This window comes from Sander lucioperca, chromosome 20 (genome assembly GCF_008315115.2).
Source record: "Sander lucioperca isolate FBNREF2018 chromosome 20, SLUC_FBN_1.2, whole genome shotgun sequence".
NCBI classification, from domain to species: Eukaryota; Metazoa; Chordata; class Actinopteri; order Perciformes; family Percidae; genus Sander; species Sander lucioperca.
Genome location: NC_050192.1, coordinates 2,329,886 through 2,340,283, shown reverse-complemented (window position 1 = coordinate 2,340,283; position 10,398 = coordinate 2,329,886).

Below are 10,398 nucleotides of genomic sequence, written 5' to 3'. Positions count from 1 at the left end.
GAAAAAGTCATAAAAAAGTAATCTTATAGTATGTCGAAAAAAGTCATAGGATAGTATGTGGAAAAAGTCATAAAAAGTAATCGGATAGTATGTCGAAAAAAAGTAATGAGAAAAAGTCATAGTATAGTATGTCGAAAATATTCACTAAAACGTCACAGTATAGTATGTCCAAAAAAGTCATAAAAAAGTAATATTATAGTAGTAGTAGTATGTAAATATTCACAAAAAAAGTCATAGTATAGTAGATCGAAAAAAAAGTCATGAAAAAAGTCATAGATGTCAAAAAAAGTCATAGTATAGCATGTGGAAAAAGTCATAAAAAGTAATAGTATAGTATGTCAAAAAAGGTCATAAGAAAAAAGTCATCGTATGGTATGTTGAAAAATGTCATAGTATAGTATGTCAAAAAAAGTCATAGTATAGTATGTCAAATATTCACAAAAAAGTCATAAAGTATGTCGAAAAAAGTAATGAAAAAAGTCCTAGTATAGTACGTCAAAAATATTCACAAAAAAGTCATATTATAGTATGTTGAAAAAAGTCACAGTATAGTAGGTAGAAAAAAAATCATGAAAAAAGTCATAGATGTCGAAAAAAGTCATAGTATGTGGAAAAAGTCATAAAAAGTCATAGTATATATGTGGAAAAAGTCATAAAAAGTCATAGTATAGTATGTGGAAAAAGTCATAAAAAGTAATAGTATGTCAAAAAAGCCATAGTAAAGTATGTTGAAAAAAGTCATGAGAAAGAATCATAGTATAGTATGTCGAAAAAAGTCATGAGAAAAAAACAAAATACAAAAAAAGTACTACAGAGCAGATAGTAGTACTTAGTACAGTACAGATAGCAGTGGTAGTACAATGAGCAATGCCACAGCGTAGACATACTTTGTTACAAGTAAAAGTCCTGCATTCTAAATTCCACTTGAATAAAAGTACAAAAGTGTGAGCATCAAAATACTAAAAGTAAACGTACTAAAATTTAAATACTCAAGTACAAAGTACAAGTACAGCAGCTGAAGAAATGTACTTAGTTACTTTCCACCGCCGTTGCTACTTGAGTTGGTCGAAACCAGAAAACTAGAAGAGCCATCGGAGAACGCAGACCTCTGCCAATTTCATACCTTATCTCGCAATGTTAACGAATGTGAAAAATAATTAGTATATCCGTCCCGTGAATCGGAAATGCTCCAAAATTGAATGGGTTCTTCCTCGGCCCATGCTACACCCTTACACCAAGTTTCATGAAAATGAAGTTTTTCTGTAATCCTGCTGACAGACCAACAAACCGAAGCGAAAACATGACCTCCTTGGCGGAGTTAAAGCTTTAGTGCGTAACTTTTTGATAATAATGAACGTCCGTAAACTATTTGCATGAAGTCTGTGTGAAAACTATTTCTGTTTCTCATGAGATAATCATGATAATCACTAACTAATAATCACTGACCTTGTGAAAAGCACAGAAAGCCCCTGAGGCGAGGAGATGATGTGGAGGAGATGAGAAAAGAGATAAGAAAATCTATTGATTGCATGAACCTTCTATGAACCGAATAGCTAACTTGACTCCCAACTCCTTTAAAAAGACTTGTTACCTCTGGTTGAAAAAACTGAAAGTGATTTTGACCGTTGGTCGGTCTTACCACTCTCCCTCGTGGGCCAGATAAATTTGATTAAGATGGTTGTCCTCCCCAAATTCCTTTATCTTTTCCAGCACATCCCTGTACTTATCGTTAAATCTTTTTTTGACAAGCTGGACAAGGCAATATCCAAATTTCTATGGGCCAGCAAACCTGCTAGGATCCAAAAGGCGATATTACAGTCCCCGAAGACCGATACAAGGATGGCATATTTGCATCCTTTACAGAGCTCTCTTCCCTTTATGACTTGCCTAAGTCGCACCTCTTTCACTTTTTCCAGATTAGGGACTTTGTCAAGAAGACTTGTAAGTGTACAGACAGTTTATTAAAAACATAGATTGTAAAGACATTAGTGTTCATGTTTACATGCGGGCGCCATCTTGGAAAACAGTCACAAGCAGTCAAATTACGAACGCTGCGAATTGAGCTATGTTACTGGTTGCACGGCGTTTTCCAAGATGGCGCCCACATGTAAACATGAACGCTACTGTCTTTACAATCTATTCTTTTAATAAACTGTCTGTACACTTACAAAGTTCTCAGTGCTTCAGTTTACAGCCCTACACATTATGACATTCATACTAATTAAACCCATTCCCACATTTTCAACTATTCCTACTACTTCACCTACTTCTTACACATTTAAGCCAGCAATACAGTTTAGCGTCAACCTTTAAACATACAACATTCACACCGCAGTAACTTTTAGCTACCTCTTTCAAATTCCTGTGTCCAGGTGTTACAGCTGATACATTGTTTTAATCAAATCATATAGCCAATTTTTCAAATTAGTTAACCCTCTGAGGACACACACACACACATCATACGTTTGTTTGTTTGCAAAAGAGATTTGAGGAATTTCAAAAAGCGAACATCACCGTTTCAGATTAAACCAATTTATCGCTTCACTAGCACTGATGCCGGGTAACGCGTTACTCTAATCTGACCACTTTTTTCAGTAACGAGTAATCTAAAGCGTTACTATTTCCAAACCAGTAATCAGATTAAAGTTACTTATCCAAGTCACTGTGCGTTACTATTTTTGTAATTTTCCTTAGTAAAATGATATATTGTTTTTGCTTTCTTCTTGTCTCGGGGAGTGAAGTCACGTATGCGACGACAAGTCACGTTTTAGGCATGTGGACAGGTCACGTTTTCAGCATGTGGACAGGTCACGTTTTCAGTATGAGGACAGGTCACGTTTTCAGCATGAGGACAGGTCACGTTTTTAGCATGAGGACAGGTCACGTTTTCAGCATGTGGACAGTTAGCGTGTACCACGCAGCGACACAAACGTAAACAACAATGGAGGGAGGAGAGAGATTCGTGTTTTCTAGCTGGAAATACAGTCACTATTTTGAGTTTGTGTCAGCTAAAGATGGCAATATTAAGGTTCGTTGTACACTCTGTGCTGGTGGCGACAAAGTGCTATCTAGCTACAAAAATACTACGTCAAATTTGAAGAAACATTTGGAGTCGCAGCACCGCACAGTCAAACTAAAGAGCAAGTCCCACCAGGTGGTGCAAAGCAGAGAGAAGAAGGTCCCCCACCACCCAAACAACAAAAGCTGGACTTCGGTGCAAAACCAGTAAGTAGGGGAGAGTTGAAGAAGTTGGTCGAGCAGTATGTTGTAGAGGAAATGCTGCCCTTAAACACGGTTGACTCGCCTTCGTTTCGTGCCATAATAAACAAGATCCCTACTAGGGGCCTACTGTCAATGCAGAGTTGCCTCACAGAACAGCTTTGTCACGGTTGTCATTTTTATGTTGAGGCGGCGGGGTGTTGTCAGCAGCTGCTGAATGTAACTAATAAAGTAACTTGTAATCTAACTTAGTTACTTTTAAAATCAAGTAATCTGTAAAGTAACTAAATTACTTTTAAAATCAAGTAATCTGTAAAGAAACTAAGTTACTTTTTCAAAGTAACTGTGGCAACACTGTTCACTAGTGCTGTCAAACAATTAAAATATTTAATCGTGATTAATCACATTAATGTCATAGTTAATTCGCAACTAATCGCACATTTTTATCTATTCTAAATGTCCCTTGATTTACTTTTGTTACCCATTATTTTTTCTCATTTTAATGCTCTTATCAACATGGAAAAGTGGATCGGCTTGATTTGTGCAAATGTTTTTTTATTGAAAACAACATTGGCATTACTGTATGATTCAATTTCACAATAACATTCTCACTTGGAGCACATAATCTCTCACACAATGTTACACTGTCCATCAATAAAAGGGTGGAAAAAGACAAGTCCCCAAAACAGCCCCTTCAACAGCCCTTTCTGAAGGATCAAAACAGGGCGATACAAAATAATATTACAATGTGCACATGTAAGGGAAACTCATAGACTGTATATAAGAATGGACCAACAGATCCCGTTGCTCTGGACGGAGACCAGTGAAGGCCGTTAGAAGCACTTTTCCGGTGAGCGCTGAGCGTTACTGAGCAGCCCCCAACTGAGAGAGACGACGTAAATGTGACGTGAGCAATGTGTCTGAAAGTTGGAAGTCTTCTGGTAGCTGTGCCAAGAGAAATCTCAATCATTCCCAATCTTGCAGAGAAGGAGAGCGTAAGGAGATAGCATAGGCACTGGCTAATTATTGCTAACTAAAATGCTAGTTAACATAAGTAATTAAACTTAAACAGCTAATGTAAGTCCAAACTGCCTGCGAGCTTCTCCTGTACTATACGGTAATTCCTCTACTATGCGACAGTAAATTGCGTAGTTATGACACAATCGTTAGCCTATTTTTACAAAAACGTATACTACGGAGCCATAACGTGAGGTACAAGGTAATGGAGCCTTTTATACATTGTTGTGTTTCTTTAGAAATAAACAATGGACAAATAAAGTCTTTAAACGCTTCAGATGTAAAGTTATTCGCTGTCAATATGACGTCAAAATGAATGGCAGTCAATGGAATGCTAACGGGGGGTGATCGCTTTGTAGCATCAAAATGGCGCCATAGGAGATTCGAGCTCTGAAGCGAAGCTTACCCCCTTGGGTAAACTAGGACTCAGCCTATAGTGCAGTTAAACCATGGCTTAATACTTCTTTTTCTCAAGTTCGCTTTGAACGTAGCAGTCATGCTACTGCTCTATATTCACCAGAGGCTCATCAACCCAGCCTCTTATGTCAGAAAGAATGAACAGTAACGGTTAGCAATAAAAGGTAAGCCTACTACTTCTTTGCTTTGAGCCAGTTACTCAAACAGACAAGCCTGTTGACATTTTCATACATCAGGGAAGCTCGCTTCTTTTGTACAACATGCCAAGACAGTGAAAACAACCTTTCAGAAGGTACTGATGTGGCCGGTGTTGCTAACTACTTACTTGCTAAGTGCAAGGCGGGCCATTTCACTGTGTGCCCCTTCATGTGTGGACCACCAATCCTGGGGACAGTCATCCATGCCAGTAAGAGACTCTGCCTTGTAGCGTAAACTTTCCATTCAGAATCTTACTGGCGTCCATTTCAGCGTCTCGAGCTCTCCATCCACTCAAAATGTAACGTTAGCGAACGTTAGCCTACTACTCTTTGGCCGGCTCGCAGGCCCAAACAAGTGTGTGTGGCGTGCCTGTTGTTTTGTTTCCGGTCTAACTAGATACTGTTGTGTATGGTTTCATGGCGATGCGCTAAAGAGAGAAAGTCGCCGATTTTCAACCCTTCAGAAGCGAGTTATCCAGTGGAGTTCTGCCAGCGTGAAACTCCGGTTACTAGAGCCGTGCATCTGCATGTTTGGCTGAGCTGATTGAAAATCAGCAAACTTTCTCTTACATTACCAGCTAACGCTAGCTGGCTAGCTTGGTTGGCAGAATGCTGAACAAGACATTTCTAGGCGACAAAAGTGATTTGAAACTAGCGATTGAGACCATAAATAAAAAAATAAAAAACGAAACAAATCAAGTGAGAAGTAGGCTCATTTCCTCATTGACTTCTATAGAATAGCTAATTTAGTTGTAATTACTGGAATATATCTTTTTCTGTTTCACACTGTCCAAGAGAAAACCTTTAACATGCTGTACTGCTAATGATGATGTGTGTGTTATTTCAGGTAAAGGTGGGAAACAGCCTGGGCATGCGTACGGGGGCGGCCCTCAGCTCTATGGACGGTACGATTGGTCGCTGTGTGGGCAACAGTCTGGAGACGCTGAAGGGGAAAGGACCCGACGACCTAATGGAGCCGGTCACAACTCTGGGTAACAACTTTATTCTGTAGCTTAAAGAACCCTTTAAAGTCATGGTTTAGATGCTAGTTGTTTAAGCCACAGCTCGACGTATCAGCGGCATTTAGTAGATCCGCATGGTGCTCCTTCAGCTCAGCGGCAGTTGGTGGTTCAGTTATCCGAGAATAGGAGACTGTGAGCCGGGTACAGAGCCAGTCATTTCGGCAGAGATTACGGTTAAGTAAGTAATGAAACGACTAGTTAAGAAAAGAACTAACGCTAGTCCCTGTCGCTGCCATGTTGTTTGTTACCCTGGAAATCCAGAGTTCTTGCGAGAGCACAATTTGAATTTGCTCAGCGAGTCACTCTGGCATTGAGTAATGATGCTCATTAACTATGCCCTTGTAGCCGAGCTGCACCAATCACATCGGTGTATCTGATATAGGCGGGCCAGAGGCGAGCTAAACAGATGACGACAGCGCTGCGACGACCAAGTCATTAGTAACAAGTGCAAAGTGCACTTGCGGCTTACAATGACTTACAAAGATACATAACAGCTACAAGTGTATGCACTATACAGGATTAACCCTATTATACTTTATCGACAGGAATTGATAGGTCAAACACACACAGACACACACAGACACACACTCACTCACTCTCACACACACACACACACACACACACACACACACACACACACACACACACACACACTCACTCACTCTCACACACACACACACACACACACACACACACACACACACACACACACACACACACACACACACTCACTCTCACACACAGACACACACACACTCACTCTCACACACACACACACACACACACACACACACTCACTCTCACACACACAGACACAGAGACACACACACACACACACTCACTCTCACACACACTCACTCACTCTCACACACACACACACACACACACACACTCTGATAAACATGCATACAAAGAGTTCTGTGATTGACAATTATTTTCAGCCTAACCTTAAACACAATACTTTTAAGTTTTAAAGTAAGCTCATTCATTTAGACAGAGTTGAATGAGAAGATTGATACTACTGTCACATCTGTGTGTTTTATATAGTACGGTGCTGTAGCCAGGAGATGATAGGCTTAGCTTAGCATAAAGACTGCAAGCAGGAGGAAACAGCTTGCCTGGCTCTGTCCAGAGTATACCTACCAACTCCTCTAAAGCATGATTTATGCTTCAGCGTGAAATTTACGGCGTGGCTACGTACCTAGGTACGTGGAGACACGAACCTACGCCGGACCCTACGCTGGACCCTACGCCGGACCCTATGCCATAGCCTGACATGCACCTCTCGAAAAATGTAACTACACGTTGCGGCGACGCACATCGCTCGGCCGTGGCTTGGTAGTATTGCATTTCCCCTGACTCATTTCCTGGTTCACCTTCTCCATAAACAACATGAAATCAAGGAGAGGGTTAACTTTTCCTGCTCCAGATTTCCCACCGTGGTCAGAAAGAACAGGGGAGACACTTAGTTTCTCTCATTATGACTCTAGAGTCGGTACTTGCTACGAAGCTAATCGCGTCACTCTCTCACTCTCTCCACCACGCACTCCCCATACACACATACACATGCTGGCCCTGCTATTCTCTTAAAGAGATCGACGCACACACCAACACACAAGTATAAACTTCAGGCCACTCACGTAGGCTACGGCGAAAGCTCTGCGTGGAGCCTCTGCAGAACCATGAATCAAGCTCAAAGGTATGTTCAGACAGAAAGCTAATGTTTGCCTCGTGTCTTTGGTTCACTTCGACTGCTGGACCGTTCGTGTTTATTTGCCCCCACTTTTATCCCAAATTAGTTGACTTTACTAGAAATTTGCGTGGAAATCCGTTGCCTTAAACCATTTAAGTTTTTACACAAAGTGAAACTTAACAGCTTAAATTGTGAGGCGACCTCTAGCTCACCCAGTAGAGTGTGCACCCCATGTAGGCTGAGTCCTTGGCAGCGGCCGGGGTTCGAATCCGACCCGCGGCCCTTTGCTGCATGTTGTCCCTTCTCTCTCTCCCCTTTCCTGTCTTCAAGCTATCCTATTGATTAAAGGCCTTAAAAAGCCCAAAAAATAATCTTAAAAAAAAAAAAAAAATTGTATAAACAGAGAGCGGTTAGTTTGTCTGGAGTCGTGTTATCCAAAAAAAGCATGTTAAGTTAACGCTTTAGTGCATAACTTTTTGATATTAATGAACGTCCGTTACATTCCAGCCATTGCCAAATGAGTTGCTACAAAGCTAATTAATGGCGCTTTTCTATCACATGGTACCAGCTCGACTCGACTCTACTCGCCTTTTTTGGTTTTCCATTACGAAAAAAAGTACCTGGTACCTGCTAACAGGTACTTTTTTTAGTACCTCCTCAGTCGAGGTTCCAAGCGAGCTGAGGCGAGCCGAAAAGGTGACGTGAAAGCGACAGACGGGGGTGTCCTGAACAAACCCGCTATTTTTAAACAGTTTAGCCAGCTTTTTTTTTTTGCTGCCTCCAGCTTCTTCTGAAATAAAATGTGTCTTCTGGCAACAACACACACCTTCCACGTTCTTTGTGTGTGTTGCGTTAGGTCACGGCAGTTTACTACGGCGCCGCTTGTTTTACAGTTCTGCGGAGGCTCCAGGCAGAGCTTTCGCCGTAGCCTAACTACACACACACATGGCCGGCTCCACGCACACACCAGCGCACAAGTATAAACATCAGGCCACTTTTACATAGGCTACGGCGAAAGCTCTGTGTGGAGTCTCCACAGAACTGTAAAACAAACTCAAGTGGCCTGATGTTTATACTTGTGCGCTGGTGTGTGCATCGAGCCGGCAAGACAAACAGCCACGCTGAGGCAGTACTAAAATCTGCAATGGAAAATGGACGCACAGTGTGTCGAGTCGAGGCGAGTCGAGCAGGTACTGGAAAAACGCCATAAGACTATCAGCTCCACACAACTCTCTCTGGATTTCTCAGTATGACTATGTTCAGAAGATTGTGGCCTCCGGCGACTTTCAAGGCAGAAAATCGAGCAAAGATAATTACCTCTTCTGAAGTTCTTCTGTTTTTTAATCCTCCGTGTCCTCCTTTGCTACTAGCAACTGCGTGGAGGAAGGTTGGGGGGGGGTGCATGATCACGGAAGGCTTGTATCATGTGGACGCGGCGACAGGTTTGGTGTCATTACTAAGAATCCCTCATGGGGGAGACTAGAACTACGCACTATAAAGCTATAACATGCAACAAAACAGAAGAAAAAACATAAGGCTACTTTTCACTACTAAAGAAATAATTTGTTCTTATAAATATGTATTTTCCTTTATGACAGTATCACTTTAAGAACAATGTATCCAATACATATCAGAAATGATAACAATACACACTTAACACTGTAATTTTCCAATGTATTGTATTGCATGAAAAGTTCACTAGGAGACAGAGTTACTGTTTCCCAATCTGCGTCCGTGCAACTGAACACTTTCTCGCTGCCCAGACTACCGACCGAATTGTCCCTCAGGTATGTAATATGTCTATTTCATTCACAAAATAACTTTACAATGTGCGATGTGGTTGTGAGTCAGTAGCCAACATTAAATTACGTCCACTTTCCATTTAGCGCGGACGTTATATTCCTTTCAGTCCATGTTAGTGTTGGCCTACTATTTTTCCCCCTTGTCCACTTGAATCAACACAAACTGAAAGTTAGCCTACATCTAGCCACTTTAAGTAAAAGTATGCAAGTATCATCAGAAAAAATAAAAGTACTGAATGTAGAAAATTCCCCACATTTTAGAAACTGGATCCAAATGAATTGGATGAATGATCCTAACAGTTGTGTGTTTAATGGTCTAATCATTTCAGCTGGACTTGTAGGCCGTTATATATTGTTGGGTAGATTAATTTATAATAAAACATTGCATTTTATAAACTCCATGTGTTTTGTGTGAAAAACATCTTAATTTGTAAAGTAACTAAAGCTGTCAGATGAATGTAGTGGAGTAAAAAGTCCAATATTTCTCTCTGAAATATAGCGGAGTAGAAGTAGAAAGTAGCATGAAAAGAAAAGACTCAAGTAAAGTACAAGTACCTCCAATTTGTACTTAAGTATAGTAGTTGAGTAAATGTACTTTGTTACATTCCACCAATGGAAATAATAATTAATTGGACAATGTGTATCACAATTAGCAAATGGTATATTGCCATTGAATATGCTACCATCTTGACTGCAATCTTCCTTAAACATAATTCATAAGAACTGTGTGCTTATTTTGAAATTTCCTGAGTAGGATTGATCTCAGCAGGAAAACAGCGTTTACTGAAAGAAAAAAAAAGAAAAGAAATCACAGTAAAAATAGAACACACAGTGACACATTTATCTCACAATGTATTATCCAAATGACACAACACCAATCACACATTCCTACACACTGGGGTTGCTGATGTCAGTGTTTACTCAGTTAAACCCTTGCTGTACAGGTGACACCATGACACACGTGACTTCACCTATTCAGATATTGTAACAGACTCAGCCACACCAGCACCCACACCCACACACCAATACTC